Here is a 17,269-nt window from a genome sequence, read left to right on the forward strand (position 1 = left end):
GCCTATTACTCCAGCATTATTATATATTTAACAGCATATATGAAAGCATATATGATCTGTGCAGCAATAATCTATTATTTCTTTAATGTTTCCTCTGTTGCATGTTTAGCCTTTTATTTTAAACATTTATTATCCAGAATAATATATTCAGAGAATAAATAGAAATTAGTGGAAGGTGGAAAAAATCTAAAAAGCAAAAAATCTTCCAGGTCCAAATTTTTTTTTTTTTTGGTTCAAATTATTTAAAGTTTAGACAGATTCTTTAGCCATAATTTTACTTTTTAATATTTTAAAAATCTTTATGTCTGATTATTCCAATAGGAGGATTATGCAAGATTATGGCATCTGTTTGGTCCCTACACATGGTCAGACAACATGAATGGAGTAATACTTTTTTACTTTTTAATATTTTAAAAAACTTTATGTCTGATTATTCCAATAGGAGGATTATGCAAGATTATGTCATCTATTTCGTCCCTACACATGGTCAGACAACATGAATGGAGCCAAGCAAAAGCCAAGCGTGGCAAAAAGAGATGAGGTCGTCCTCCAATGTGACAATGAATTTGATTTTGAGAGTCACACTGAGAATGGAACATGGATTTATGGATTGTGTCAGATCTGAATGCCAATCCAGTGTTACTCTTACAGATGTAGAGTGCAGTGGAGCCTTCTCCTCCTGAAAGGGGAGAACAGAAAGCACACACTTCAATTCACCTCCTTTTGGTGAAGACTAACACCATAGGCACCTCTAGCATATGACAGGTTTTGTATTCCTTGGGTAACAATGCTTTTGTATTTCTCTTGGATGCCATAGAAACAAGTTTGAGAAGTGGGCACCTCTGTCTTCTGTTTAAAAATGTTGTAGGAGTGAAAACAACACAGTCCAGAGACTTACCTGTCTGCAAAACAAGGGAATGACAATCTAAGCCAAGAGACTGGTTGTGCTATTCTTAGTTATATTATAGAATGTATAGTCTTAGATGAAACTTTGAAGGTTAAGGTACTCCTCTGTTTATACTGTGGTTTCAGAACTGATTGAAAGCTATTTTAATCTGTTTTTTTGCAGTGGGTGCTTTTTTAGCTGTTGGTAAAGTTTTAGCTGGAAAATGAAATAGAGGGAGAGCATGCCTTGAACAGCACCAGCATCATAGTTTTGAATCTATAGGATTGAATGGCATTGACAAAATTGAGGAAGATTAAATTCCTATGTAATGTACTAATATTTAGTGTAGAATGAGGATCAGATGCAATAGGAAGGTGAAACATAAGGTAAATATTTATCATTTTGAACAGTATGGTAACATTTATAACATAATGGTGTTTTTAGAAGCCTTTCACTTTGACTGCCTAAGATGAAAGGAGTATACTTGAAGAAGGGAATAGTGTTGGTTTTCCTGCCCAATCAACAAGAGAAGTCCCTCTTCTATGTTGCTTAATAAAGGCCAGTGGTTTTGTTCAAGTTCCTCTGGAAAATGTGAAGTTCTTAACAATTTTTTTATTATAGCCTTTTCTACTAGTAACAGATGAGTTTAACTTTCTTTGTCATCTTCATAATTTTCTTTTTTATGCACCTATATTTTGCATGGCTAGTGTTGTAATAATAATAAAAAAAATATTAGATTAAGGATACAATTAGCTTGTGCAAATTGGTTTTATTTAATTAAATGATGTCTTGTTATTGTTTGTTGACCGTAGTAAAGTCAAACCAGTTTGCAATGACTGAAGAGAATCTAGTGCCAAATTCCAGTCATGTAGTCTTTATAATATAAGAAGAACAAAGGGACTTGGTAATGCTGCTGAAGGTTCTTTCCAGATATCTTTTTCTTGTTCTTTTTCCATTTGAAAATAATTTAGAATAAATGTGGTGAATCACAATATTACAGCCTTTAATCATAAGCATGCCAACTGATGCAGACATGGGTGAATGACAATTAAAAAAAAAAAATCACTTCTTTGTTAAGAATCCATTATCATTCCATGGTAAAAAAAAAAAAAAAAGATTTGTTCAATCTTGGATGATATCATAGCATCTGTGGTAAACAGTTCGATTTGGATGATGTGTTACTTTGTGGCATCACTCAGGGTTGTATCATTCTATGTAAACGCTTGAAAGAAAAAAGCAAGAAAATTACAAAAGGCAAGATTAAAACACAGGCAATTTTCTCTGGCTTAAGATCTTAAAAGGGAGGAAATTCATAGTTAAGGATCCAGACCTCAAGTATCTGAGCACAATGCAGCGCCAGCCTTAATTTTACATAACCGTACCCTGTTATAAGTAGACATTGGTGGTTTGATCCTGATGATGAGTTATATTGCTCTTAGGAGCTGAAACCAGAACAATAATTTTATTTTAATGCTTGGCTTTACTCAGTGAATAGACTTTTTGAATCAGTTGTAATTGCTTTCTTTATGTTTTCTTGCCAATTGAAATAAAACAAATCCTAATAAATAGAGGTTTTTTCCAAAAGTTAGCCTTAGAACTCTGCTATATAACATTTTGCTAAAATGGAAATGGGAAGTTGTGAAGAAAAACCAGTGTCATGCTTGGATTTCAGGAATGTTGAAACTTTTGTGGCAAGTTATAATGTCTATAATCCTGCAGAAGTTTGATTAAAAAAAAAAAAAACCAAACCAAATACTTAACTGATGAAGGAAGTAGTTAATAGTACTGTTAGCACAGAATAATGAAAGTAGTACAGTTTTTAAAGTATCTGCATTTAATTGAACTTCTACTTTAGTTCTACTTTTCTTAAAATGTTCTACTCCCCCTAGTTCTTGGAAATTGTAATGAGGGTAGCAGAAATTGCTGTAAAGGATGTCAGACTGTGGATGCAAAATGGAAAGGAAAATAGGCAATAACATAGAATCTTCTCTTGACATTTTAGCCTAAGGACATTGCTTCAAGGATTCCAAAAGGAAAGATTAGCGATTTCCTGTCAGGACAGGGAAAGGCCTTCAGCACTTCAAAAGCCAGAAGTGACCTGCCAAACAGTTAAAGAATAAAAGCTAGTGTCTGACAAGGTGAGGCTGACTGGAGAGAGGAATGCTTGTGGTTTTCTCAGTCATTTTAATTCTGTCATTGTACTAAGAAACCACAACAGTATTTATGTGGCTTGCACCCTTTCTGACTGGTTTCAGGTTTGGAAGGATTCACTGGAGTAGAGCTGGGAGTTGAAGAGACAAAGCCTCAAATACTGTAGCTTTCTTGCTAGAGCTGGAGCTCTAGTCAGTTTTGAATGGTAGTTTACATCTTCTCTTGAGTAGAAATTGCTAAAGTCATGAAAAATTCACATTGCAGATTAACTAGTCTCTTGGGTATTTCACTGAAATGGAAAGGGCCCTGACTCACAGCCTGAAAAATTACAGCCCATGAGATGAGAGAGATGAAGTGTTCTGTGATAAGTCTTTTGCTCATCAGTATCACTGTGGATATCAATAAAAAGATGTACACATGAAAAAGTAAAGTATGGAGACAGAGGGACAAAGAAGACTGCTTTGTGATTATGAATGATTCTGCTGCACTGAGCAGCATGGATAATAGCTGTGTGGAATGATAGTACCAGGCTAGACCCACGGTGCAGTTCAGCCATCAAAATGTTGCCTCAGAGAATTGCTGAATGTTGGATTTTCATGTCTGGGATTTAGTAGTCTCTTTTCTCTTCTAGTTCTGTAATCTCTTTAATGATAGATTGATTGGGATTGTCTCTTATTGAAGGGAAACTGCCCCCTTTTCCATCTCAATGCTCATCCTTGGATTCTTCAAATATTCTTTGACATATTTTTATGATGCTCTGTCTGAGAATCTTTCTGAGTTCCAGGGCTGGGGGTTTCCTTCTGATTTTCTGATGCAATCTCTTTCATTTATTTTAGAGTATTATTTTCTCTGTTGGGACAGATCTGCATTTTATGAAATCTCTTTCTCAGCAGCTCCTCTCTGTTGATTTTGTTTTTTGTTTTTTTTTTTTTTTTTTTTTTTTTTTGTGTTTTTTTTTTTTTTTTTCGGGGGGGTGGTGGTGGTTTGGTTTTGTATTTTTTTGGCATAGTTACTGTAAGGTGCTTTTACCATGAAGCGCCTAATTTTAAATCCATATGCATGTCAGGCCAGAGTCCTGTGTCTACACTGGCACTAGTGCATAAAGTTCTACAGGTCCTTCTCTAAGAGATGTCATTGTATGAGTTTTTCTGCAGTGTAATGTGGGAAAACTTTTCATTCACAGACCACTCTACAAAAATGTTTTTAACTTAACTAATTAAACCACGTTCATGAATTTTGTAAAAGCCAGTAGCAAGGCATGGATACAAGTTTAGATGATGATGTTTCCCATCTGTTAGCATGAATGCAACACTCATTTTAGGACGAGCAGATGATTCAGGACATGACATGTATTGAAAAACATTTCAAGAGTAGCTCATTGCCTTTAGAAGGCAGCAGCATGTTTTTCCAGGTCTCTTGTGTATATATGGAGACAGTTGATTCCCCATATGATGAGTAGCTGCAGAATCCTTATGCATCTTCTTGCAGATCTGGCATGGCTTCTTCTCCAGCATGGAGGACATGCTCTTATGCTTTTGTAAAGAGCTTTGTGTGCCTGTGCATAAGAAGGACATAAAGATGAAGGGGATACCTTCAATACCTATACTTGCTGTGATGCTTCGCTGCTGCTTTACTGTTACTTGGTTTTGGCCAGTTATTTGCTGATGCCCACAGTGTGTAATTATATATTTCAGTGACTTTTTCAAAGCCAGAGGGCTGAAAAATGTTGATTTCTCTGAAATTACATCTGTTTTTTAAGAGGAAGTGTGAGAGTTCTCTTGAAGCCACAATTTTGCCCAGCCTTCATCTAGAAAGGATAATACTTGCCTGTTAGTCAAGTTGAGGTTATCCAGATAAAAGGCCCCTGAATGGGGGTATGGGGGAAGAATGTGTGATGGAGAAATAATCTGGAGATCCCATATTTTCTATTATTTTTTAATTTACTACCAGCTTATTTTATTTTTGCCTCATATGTGGAGTCACTAAGTTTAGTTGTTTAATGGACCAGCAATTTGCAGCCACCCTGCCTCAAAAAAAAACCAAAACAAACCAAAATGTGAGGACATCTGTCAGCAGAAATTTTTTTTGTGTTCTTAGTAGTATATAGTTACATGTTGTTGGTATGACTTGGCCAACTGAGGCAAAATGACATGGTCAATCAATTTATTGACAATAAAGTTCCTAAATGTCTGCTCCCTTTAGAGTCATACTGGCTTTCTGACATATCTGAGGGGGAGCAGGGATGGATTTCATTAGGAGTAGGTTTGTGCCTGTAATCTGGCTACAGGCTTTTATGACACTGTCCATACTAAGAAATAAGCAGTTCTAGAACTTGAGTTTTATTTCCACCTAAATGCCAGCTGGGCCAGGAAAACAAACTGATCTCCTGAACATCATAATGTTTTTATCCAAGTTTGTGTTTTGAGCCACATTCATCTCTGAAATTATGGCACTTTTTCTTGTGCTTCTGTTGGGTTCTTGACAACCCTATGCTACCCTAGACAACAAAGGCACTTGTAGTCAACTTCTCCCCCAAAAGGTCAATACCCAGATCTAACTCTTAAATTAGCTGTCCGTTTTAGAATAAGTACATCATTTTTGAATCAGAAGTTTGCCTATTTCTGTGTACCTAACAAAGTTTAGGAACTCCTGTGTCTGTCATTATTCAAATTAAAGCTGGTCTGTATTCACAAAATACTTCCTTGCCAAACCTCTGTCTTGGACATCCAGATATGGACAATTGCGTAGAAAGCACAATCTCCAGAGCAGTTAGTAGAATGACTGATAACTTGTTAGGGTTTGCAGAATTCCCATCACAGAATTCCCATATCCTTCCTTCTTTTTCTTATGTGGAGAGGTGTTTTCATTGGAGCGTTGTCCAGAAAAAATGTTCAAGTCCTCTCACTTTAACTGCTCAGTACTTCTTTTGTAGTCTGGATGGGAGCAAATATGATCCCAAGTACATGATAATAATGCTTTTGCTTTCTTCTCCTGACATGCCTGTGCTTTCCATGTGATCCTTGTTTTAAAACACATTTGTGACATAACTTCTTTGTGATGTGTAAGTTTACATTCTGTTAACTGACATGAGAAGAGAAAGGGAAAACCTAGCAGTGCCCTCTGAAGCTGTCTCTGAAGCTGCAAACCACTTCTTATAGGTGGCATTTTAACAGTACAAATATAATAATGATCTGTGGAAATCTTCATTCCCTTCTCATTGCTTTCTGAGTTCATGATTCTTGATGTCAACAGCAGGCTAGCAGCAGGAGGTTTTCAGAAACATCCAAGTAGGAGATGAGCACTGTTGTTCAGAGGGGTGTATGCTTCTGTGCATAGGTATTGAAATAACCCTAGGTCCCAGCCTGGGTGCTATTAGCAGTGTTTTTGTTCTGGATCCCATTTTACAAGTACTTGTAGCAGCTCAGGAAGCTCAGGAAGATTCTTGGGGTTCACATTCAGTTCACATTCTGCAATCTGGTGAAAACCAGGACAAACGCGAGGTCAGTTGTAGAGTCATAGAATGGCTTGGGTGGGAAGGAACCTTAAGGATCTTTAAGGTCCAACCTCCCTGCCATGGTCAGGAACACCTTCCACTAGAAGTGGAAGTTATCCTTATTCTGAGTTGGCCTTGGTACTCCTAGACAGAAATTGTCTAGCCTAAACCTTGAAATGCCCAAATTCTCAGGGTAGGCAATCATATGCCACCATAGACTTCCTGTTTATTCTGTTTCCTCAGGTTTTAGGTCCAAAAAGATTTTTAGTGCGTTTGAAACTTCTTTGAGGGAAGGCCACCCTCATGTTTTATACATTTGAAAACCAAATTTTTCTTTGTATGTGAAAGGAATACAAATCTTACCTATGGGATCTTCATTTTCATCTGGAAGCTGAAGTCCAGTGCACAACCATATGTCTCACTCATTTTAGTTGATTTTGCATTCTTTATGGCACCTTAAGGTTGCTTTGTTTGCTTACTTGGTGTATTTTAACTTGTGCAGATTTTGAAAAGAAAAAGACAGATCAAGTAGGTGCAGAAATACATTATTTGCGTCCAAAATCTTATGCTTCAGTACATAACTTGATGTGAAAATTGGTATGCCTCCCTGCATAATTTTCTCTAGCAGCCATCCTACCCACTTATAAGCACAGCTTTGTCAATGCCTAATAAGATGTCCAGGCTTTGTAACTGTGAAAGGAAATGTATATTTGAAGAAAATTAATTATACCAGAATCCCACTACTACTGAAACTGTCACTGTACTAATTACTATGACCACTTAAATGTATTTTGTTACTCTATGTGTCATTTTTTAGTACTGTTAAAAGCAGGGTCTAAAACATCCACGTGCTTTCATCAGCCCGCTGTGGGGAGGAAGAGTGAGTGCCCTTATTAATCCATGCACCTCTTCTCCTTATTTGCTCCTTCTTTCCCCTCCCCAGGTGAGGCCATCAGATATCAGCTTCATATAATCTAGGGACAAGAACCCTTTTTCTGTGAAAGGTCATTTCATAGCCAACTCCAGGCAGCAGTGGGTGGACAGCACTTCAGGCTGTCATCAGGGGTGCAAGAACAGGCCAAGCTTCTGCCAGCAGCCGATTTTAGTCCTTCCCAGTACAATGGCAGGTCTGTGTGCCAGGCTTGCTGCTGCCCGTTTGATGCCAAGCCCAGTGTCACCAGAAGGCCATCTGGATCATTAGGAGACCAGCCCTTTGACTTCGCCGATGCAACAGAGGGAGGAGAAAGCGTGATGAAGGTCAGGTGCCAGGCTGCTCCTCCAAGCTTGCTGGCACCATCCCTTTGCTGTCACCAGACTGGGCCCCTTGGCAGCTGGGAACATTTCTGTGGCAAGACTCATTGACTCTTTAAGAGATGTTCTCTCTTACAGGAGATCTTTGCTGTTTGCACGTAGACTGTAACGTGACTGTGCTGTAGTGTTTGGATTGCAATAGCAAGATAGTGTTAAACTTATTTGGCTACATGTGACTAATTAATTAAGTTATGCTATGTATATTTGCTTTGGGTTACTTTCTCTAAACTATTATTTATGAAAATGTGTGAAACAATGGTGTTTTTCGCTAGAGGCTCCAGCAGAAGCAGTGTGTGTTCATGCTCACTGGTCAGTCGATTGAAGTGCAGTGATGCTGTTACAGTGTTCTGTCCTGCTATAAAGAAGGCTCTTCAAAAACCTAAGTGGAATAAGAACTTGTGAGTTTCCTGACAGCCAATCAACAGAGAAGAGCAAGGAATCAAATCGGGACTGATGCTGATAAAAATCAGCAGAAACATCAACGAGGACATAATAAGTAACAGGGGTGCAAAATTGGCTGTATAAAATGTAATGCTTTCATAACTTAAAATAAACAGTTTATGGCAATTATCTATGGCAAATATTGCAGTAATTTTGTGCTTTTCCTGATGTAACAGTGTTTGGCATAGGTACATAGAGTCCTTAACATTTGAATTCACCACTTTGGTTTACAATTGGGCTTTTCTTTAGGAAAGTGAAAAGTAAGGGTTTAGATTGACAGTAAAAGTAAATTTGCTGGTCATGCCAAGAAATTGAAACTCTATGGTACTGGGTGGTCTTCAGAGTCAGAATCCTGCCTAAGTAAGCTCAGACTCCTATGAATCTCTTATTATTAAATCAGGATTGTCCTTTGGGTGTTCATACTGTCATGTGTGAGAAACAGGCTGCCCCTCAGGCATCCAGAATAACAACAACAAAAAATATTATGGCAGCCTAAGGCAAGATGAAACTTCAAAATAAATGTAACAATTCATAAGAATGAAGTGTTTGTTAAAGAAAAACATGAGTACTTGTGAGTGAAAACTTAAAGGTTTTTTTCCTCTCTGTCAGTAGATAATTTGACAAATTACGTAATAAAATGAAAACTCGTTAAATATTGGCCAGGAAAATAGTAAGTTAAAAAAAGACATCATATTTTGGTTTCTAATTGTAGTGATTTTCAAAATTTAAAAATTTAAGAATAATGCTAAATTTTAGGAAGATAGAATTTTAATTCCAGCAAAGTGATATTAAATGGCAATATTTTTCAGACTAAAGGACATGACTACAAAAATACTGGAGAAAACAGAAGTTTAAATTTTGTAGTTTTAAGGAAACCTAATAGAACTTTACAGGAAAATCAGGAGGAAGTGGGGTTCTGACCTTTTTTTAGACATAATTATGCATTCTGCTCATCAAATGTTATTTTTCTATTTTTTCTTTTTTAATAGATCTCACCAGCACTATTCTTATGGCCTGGCAATGAATTTTTTGCATACATTCAGAACTTTAAATAATGTGCATCCTAGATGTCTGGCCAGTTCAATATTTAAATCCTTGATTAGAGATAAATTAGTGTTTTAAACTAAAACAGAGTGCATGCAATAAACCTTAATGAGTCTGACTTGAAATCACAAATCAAGGATACTGAAGAGTTAAGGTTGAAATATTTGAAATTCATCCTTAGTTCACTGTACTTTGTTTACTGAGGAGTAGATAGGATTGTATAATATTTGACAGATATATTTATTGAGAAAGATGAGTAAAATAGGACAAAAGCACATTAGTAGAATGGACTGGAGTTTTGCTCTCTGTAGCAAAATGGCAGTTTACAAACAGGACTGCTGTTTATTTTAAGTTATGGAAGTGCCACATTGTTAAACCTGGCCAATTTTGCATCCCTGTAGTTGTGTCACCATTGGTGTTTTTTCTGATTTTCACCAGCATCATTGCTAATTTGATTCCCTGCTCTTCTCTGTTGATTGGTTGTTGAGAAACAAATTATTTCACTCAGTTTTTTTGAAGAGCCTTCTTTATAGCAGGACACTAAATTATTGAGACCTTTGAGTTCATAGCACTGCCTGCCCAGTCTAAGTTCTAGTTCACCTGCACCGGGTCATCTGCAGCTTGAAATCCCAGACTGATTGCAGGACTCAGTATGGTCCCTGACTCAGTATGAGTCAAATAGATGGTCAGTATTATAAAACTCACCTTTGGAAACTGTACCGCTACAACACTTAATTTCAAAGAGTAGAGAGGGAAAAGGGACAGAAATAGTGACACAAATCCTGCTCTGATGAGTTCTACTAAAAACAGAAATAAGACCTCATTTAGAATTACATTCAAAATAGCATTTTTAAAACCTCATATTTGAGTACTCAGATCTTCCAGACAGCTATAGCTTATGATTATTGGAAGATGTAAGAAATATTTGTCATTTCTGCATCACTAATGCCTGGAGGCCTGTATCAGGATCAAACTGTGGTCATGTGTGTTGTTTTCCAAAAGAAATGTTTTCATGGCATTCTTTTACTTTGAAAATGAAACAAAAATACAATGCTTACAATCCCAAAATTGGAAGAAATTGTGTGAACTATTGTGTGAGAAAGAAAAAAGAATAGGGAAACATAGCTTGGATTCAGGCTTTTGAGACTTTATAAATGTTGAGAAAAATATTGTTTAAAAACTGGCTCTGCAGTGCCCTTTAAAATCAGTAAGCGTCTATTTTAATTCCCATATAAGTAGTAACTGGCTGCTGTCTGTATGTATACTTAAATGTCTCTTGCTGTATAAGACCTTGTTTGCTTAATTTCAACCTAACTGAATTTTTATGGCTGTGCTATAAACCTCTTGAAAATAGTGGCTTAAATGGAAATGCTGACACAACATTAATTACACTGGCTCCAGTGTGATACTGTGATTAAAGTTTATTTATTTTGTGTGTGCGTCTGTGTGTGTGTAATTTCATTGTTGAAAAAGTAATGGAAAACTAATGTGGCAATGGAGAATGTGATTCTGTGCCTGATATTTTTCAACAGCAAAAAACAGTTTAAATGCCAGTTTACAGTACCAGATAATTTATTTTTAATTGAGGTATAGTTTAGGTATTTAAAATTTTAGAAGTTTGGGAAAGTGACAAGTTTCCCACTTTAAAGCTGTTCACTGTTCTTCTAGGAGTTTTTAAATGTCTTTTTGGGTGGTGAGGCTAAATGTATATTGCATTAGAAAATTAAGTAAATGGTTTCATTTCCTTGGTAGCATATGTTCTTTGAGATTTTCTGGAGAAAATCTGAAAGTATGAGGGTATGAAATCCACCATTAACATTCTATTACTCTTGAATATGAAGTATTTATCAAATAGACTGTAAAAGTCTATTTGATAAATAGTTTGCCCAACTGGTACTTTTAGATTACTGACCTATGTGTTGCATCTAGTCAGTTGGGAAATGAACAGTGCAAATATCATATGGCCAGATGAAGAGTAAGTGAGGGAGAGAGATCTCCTGTCTCCAACCTGTTTCTTAGGACAGTGAGCTGGGATTGGAGAAGCCTTGGATTCAGTCTGTTTCCAGCAGTTTATAATTCTCATATCAGCAAGAACTGGATAAAAACATGACATGGTCTGGAAAGCAGTTCTAAGCTCTTCTGTTTCCCAAAGGAATGTTGAGAGCAATACACTATATTGCCAAATACAGATATGTTTGATGCTGTGATTTTGTGTAAACTTTGCTGCCCCTTTCAGGAAGGTGCAATCAGAGCACTTTTAGAGGTTAATCAGCTTTTCTTGTGGATCAGTTAGACAACATCACTTTTTTTCTGGATTCATGCATAGATGGAACTTGAAGGCTGATCAGGAAAATTGTCTGATGAGTTGTAGGTTCTGCAGAAGTGAATCACATGCCTGGCTCGTAGTCTCTGGTGTGCCTTCCTTGACATCAGTGCTGTTGTTCTGCCTCATCTCAGGGACCAAAGTAATCATTCCCCTCTTGCCATAAACACCTTTCCTAGGAGCTCATGGCATCCGGTCAAACATTTTTTTTTTTTGGCAAGAGAATTTTTGCAGATATTGTTGATGCTAATCTGTCTGGTAGACTGACAGCTGCAAAGCTGCAAGGTAGTATGTCCTGCAACATGGTAGGCAAGTGAGATACAAGTAGTGTAGGGTGAAACAATCAGAGAGGAAAAGTGAAATCTTTGTGTGGAATGCCCTTCTTCAGTTTGCTCGGTGAGAACATTCAGCATTCATTAATCCAGTCCATGAAATTTACATTTTTTTATTTTTACTGTTTGCTTTCACTGGAAGGGAGTGCAAAGTAGGCAAATAATTTCAAAGTGTGTGGTCTTTATGGTTTATATGTATTGCTCAGAACTACCACTGACCAAACTTCTTGGTCTTGTTCCCATTTGTTACAGTAATTAAATATTAAGTTGTTATGAAAGGATTGTGCCGTTCCCTTGAAAGAAAAAAGAATGTGACTCCTCCATGGTTCTGCGGTACAGCTGATGTTTTATTCAAACTAATGTGTAAAGATAGAGAAATTATGTGCAACGTTTATTCCATCTGTAAGGAATGTAATGATTCTGGATCTGAAGCAAAACTGAGAATTTCCTACACTGTCGTTCATTAGATTGGTTTGGAGAGAGAAAAATCAACATATACTGTAGATACATTTGGTTGGAAGGACAAGGGAGCCTGTACAGATCAATCAAATCCTGAATACATCACCTTCTTAATTGTAGCCTTTAATCTGCATTAAGACTAGATAATGCTTGTCCTTAAATGACCTTTACATTGATTGAATTGAATATTGCACTGGAAAACTTTGAAGTCTAATTGATGACAAATTATGTAATAAAACTGTGGTTCCAAGCTTGCAAGAGACCAGCTCTTCTGTTTGACCACACCCATGAATGCCAGGGAAGTACTTCAAGCTTGTAAACAAAGACCTGTGTGCGCTCACCTAATGTCTCAATGATTTTGTAAATGAGAAAATGGAGGGGAGAGGAAGGAGTAACACCTGAAAAGCAACCTTTTAAAAAAATGTTAGTGATATGTTTCAAAGCTTTGCTTGTTTGAAAATACTGGCTTGGCTTTTCCTGGTGTTATGTGTAAGACTTCACAAGAAAGTGTCTTTGTTCTGCATTGATCCCAGCTAGTCCCAAAGTTTCATTCAGCCTCCACATGAAGCTGCTTGCTCCTATGTCAGCCTTGGGAGGGAGCTCAGAGGAGTGTTCTGCTGTAATGCCATCAGAGAGAGTGGCCTGTTGTGCTGACAAACACTTAACTTACAGAAATACTGTATCTAGCCTTTATTCAAGGATACCATCATTCCAAAATCTTATGTGAGCTGTTTGATGATGCCATCAATCAGCCTCTTGCTCTGTAAGACCCAGAGCAGTTGGAATGCATGCAAAAATTAAAGTCCCTTTAAATCCTATCCAGAAGTTGCCAATACATACTGACTATCCCGTAACCTTCAGCTGTTCCCCTCATGATTCATAGTTGGATGCTTTTAGGGATGCCACTATTCAGATTTATGATTAGAAAGGCAGCACTGTCTTGAAAGATACTTCAAATCCAAGGGTATCTAACATCAGGTATTCCCAATGAAAAGGGATTTTAAGTATCTCTACAGATCCTAATTGTTATTCACACTGCAATATGAGATAAGAAAACTCATAAATATGAGTAATATATAATTTTTACCATATCTGATGCAGTACAAATGTTCTGCCAAGAGGAGGTCTGAAAACTTTCAAATATTTCAGCCATTGACAGCCATTATCAGTAAACAGGCCAATATGGTAAATGGTAATGAGTATAAGCACTTTTTCAGATAATTAACATCTCCTTTTAACCTCTCCTAAATATGGGATAATTCTACAATTTGAAAAACCCTATGCTTTGTTCTGTTGTTCTCTCCAAGTTTTGTTTGGCCTCCAAAATCTGTGGAATGTGCAAAATGGAGAAGAGTGGTTGATACATGATCTACCAAGATATATTGTGCTGCCATTCAGAGGGAGTTTGATGGGCTGGAGAGTCAGGCCATCAAGAACCTAATGGAATTCAAAAAAGGGAAATATGAAGTCTTGGACATGATAGGATATAATCCCATGCATCAGTACAGACTGAGACTGACCTGCTGGAAAGCAGCTTTGCACAAAAAGACCTGGAGATCTTGGTGAACAAAAAATGGAACATGAGCCAGCAATATGACCCTGTGACAAAGAGATCATTCTCATCTGTATTAGCAGGAAAATTGTCAACATGTTGAAAGAGGCGATCCTTCTGTCTGCTCAGCACCACTGAGGATGAATAATCACTCAATCCAGTTATGGGTCCACAACAGGGTCTAATTCTGGGGTTTTTGGGACAATGACATGTTCATACTGAATCAGGTCCAGTGAAGGGCCAAGAAAATAATTAAGGGTGTGAAGCATCTTTCATATGAGGAGAGATCTGGGACTGTGTAGCCTAAAGGGTCAGAAAGGAGGCTCAAGGAGATCTTATGAATGTGTGTAAATACCTGATGAAGGGGACCATTGTCATACACAACTGCAAATGTTCTAGTTGTTTTGATTACCATGTTTTGGACTCAAAAACTGACTAGGGCTTCTGATAATTTTATTGGAATTGCCATATTTTTTGACTGATCCCTTATATTTTAAAGTTGTTTTTTTTTTGTAGAATCAACATGCAAATTGAAACACATGCAAAGATGTTTGTGTATGATTGATGATTGCCATAGAACATATAGACTAAAAATTCATAAAGAAGGAAATAAATACAAAGATTAATGGTCTTTCAATAATGCCTTCAAAGCTGGCAAATTTTGAAAGGCTATTGACTTAGAGCAGTGGAAAGAAAGGCTCTTTTGGCCTCATTATCTCAGCAAGTCTTTGCTTGCTCTGATAATAACTTAGGTTAAGTTTGTCCTGCATCTTTAATGTGTAGTCTGTGTAACATATTCGGATTTGGAGAATACTTGCAAGCCACATAAAACATTTCTGAAGGTGGATAGAGTTTATATGCCATATGTTTAGGGAAATTAAAGTATTTTAATACACAAAGTATCTCAGGCATATACTGTGTTCTAGGATCAAAGTTGGAAAAGTGCTGAGTCTTAAAAAGGTCCTGGAACATTCATTTGGCAGTGTGAGGTGGTGATGCATACATACTGGACCTTGAGATCTTCCTTTGAACATGTATATGTTGATGCCATGTACTAGATACCGTTCAATGGGAATTTACTGGTTATTTTCATGGAAAGCCTCAAGTTTTTGCACCACACTGAAAAAGCTACACCTTTGAATGCTCACAGTCTTTCTCTGCCTTTTCCATGAATAAGATTTCAAATAATTTTTTGCCTAGTATTTGTTTCTTGTCTTCACCAAATGATGTGCTATTGGTCAAGATAGCTCATGGGAGTAGCAGGTTAACTGATGATTTTACTCTGATGAATCTTATCAGAAGGCCTCATTCTTCAGGAGAAAAGGGAGTGGGAAAAGGACTTTTGCCTTGTGTGTGTAGTGCCTTTTATTGCACTAATGTGAAATGATTCGATGTGATGGACAGCAGTTTATCAAAACAAAATCTCATTAAAATCTGTCTGCACTTTGCCCTTACTCTCCTTTACATAATAAGATTGTGAAGCTTTCTGTGACCAGATGGTAACCTCTGGTAACCTGTAGTTTGTGTACATTCATGGGTGATGAATAAAACCATTGTCACCCTTAAATGTTGGCAACAATATTGTGCTAGTAACATTTGGAAGTTTCTGCTTTATCAGCAGCAATGACTGGCAAATAATCAGCTGTTTTTTGTAATGGGAAGCTTAAAATAGCAGCTGAAGACATTTGAGTTAAGCTTCATGGAAAAAGACACTGCTGCATTTATTATGATACCATTTTTGTTGTGTAAGGATGACATGATTGTTATTTTAGCTTTTTAGACATACAGTGCAATTAAGAATAATCAGTTTTCCCACACATTCCACAAAGCAACTGAAGCACACTTGCTAATAACCAGGCCCTTAAATTCAGAGTGACTTCCGCTGCTGCATGGGCAGCCAGCGGGTGCAGATGCGTGCTCACAGTGGTATGCAGCTATTGTGTGATTGCAGCCTTCTTACAGAGACCTGTGTCTCAACAGAAGTTGCTGATAAATAACAAACTCTCTAAGATTTGCCCACACTACCAGTAGAAATACTTTTCGGAGTGCTGAGGAGGAGGATCTGTACATATGACATACGCTTTGTATGCTGTAGTAGGCATGCAGGCTGGAAGTTTAAAAGAATGTACAAAAGAATTCCGATTTGTGTTTACAGGAAGTAGTAGATAGTTGCACCAATAAAAATTATTCTGTGTTAAATATGCACACTGATACATACAGTGTTTGACCCATAATTTGTGTGGCTTGCATGAGGCTGGTTTTAGAGCTATGAATATCAGCAAAGAAAAATCATGATTTGGGCAGGGTGTTCAGAAAACAGATTTTGTCTGTAACTAAAGGTAGTAAGTTTATTCAGACAGTTTTAATTCATAATTATTCCCACTAAAGGCCATTTACTGGGAGGGAGAGTCTTACATATTCTTTTATCAGGGTCTGCCATTATTTTTTTAGACTGAGGTCTTTATGAACTGATTTAGATAAGAAATTTTTATGTGCTCACATACAAATCTTTTTTTTTTTGAATTCTTTTCTCCAATCTTTTTTCTTTCCTTACTGCTCTTCACAGCATGACTATGTAGTACCTTTATATGATGTATTTTACTAAACTTTTACTGTATTGGGGCCAAGTCAGTGGTACTTTCTTGCGTGCTTGGGACTAATTGTTTGCTGAATTTTATCTTTGCTTGCTATCTTAGACTGAACTACTGAATTAAATGTGTGAAAAACAAATTGGTAAACCTTATGACTGGACAATACTGCTTACCATGAAATGAAAGATAGAAAGAGCAAACGTGATATTTTAACTCTGATGCACAGTTACCTGCATTTCAGAGGACATGATTGTCCACATGCAATTTTAAAACTTTGACTATTCCAGATGGTAAAAGAGTCTAAGTGAACGTATTTGGATCTATATGAAAGATTGCAAGTTGAGATAGTATATTGCTCTCTGTGAAGAGGAATAAGCCACAGTGGCACAAGAAGAATTTTAGTGTTACAAGTGTTTCCATTCCAGGACTTACATTTGTGTGTTATTTTACCAAAATTTATTGTGAAAATTCACACCTTTAAATGAGGACATGATAAAAAAACACAAAAAAAAAAAAAAAAAAGAACAAAAAAGAAAAAAATATTTCTAGGAATGGAAGATGAATTTTGCTCTCTGCAAGAAAGGATTGCAAGTTCTTGCCACCATTAATGCACCAGCCTATGCTGGCCTCTTACACTGAAGTCAAATTAATGGTGAAAGAATTTTTCCTAAATGTTTTCAAAAATT

General features: G+C 36.9%; 1 protein-coding gene across 2 annotated transcripts in view; it reads left to right on the plus strand.

Moving 5' to 3' along the window:
- The window catches only part of SUGCT (succinyl-CoA:glutarate-CoA transferase), a 313,857-nt gene that overhangs the window by 99,881 nt on the left and 196,707 nt on the right, over positions 1 to 17,269 (plus strand). The window lies entirely within an intron of this gene.

Source organism: Haemorhous mexicanus, chromosome 1 (genome assembly GCF_027477595.1).
Source record: "Haemorhous mexicanus isolate bHaeMex1 chromosome 1, bHaeMex1.pri, whole genome shotgun sequence".
Classification (NCBI taxonomy): Eukaryota; Metazoa; Chordata; class Aves; order Passeriformes; family Fringillidae; genus Haemorhous; species Haemorhous mexicanus.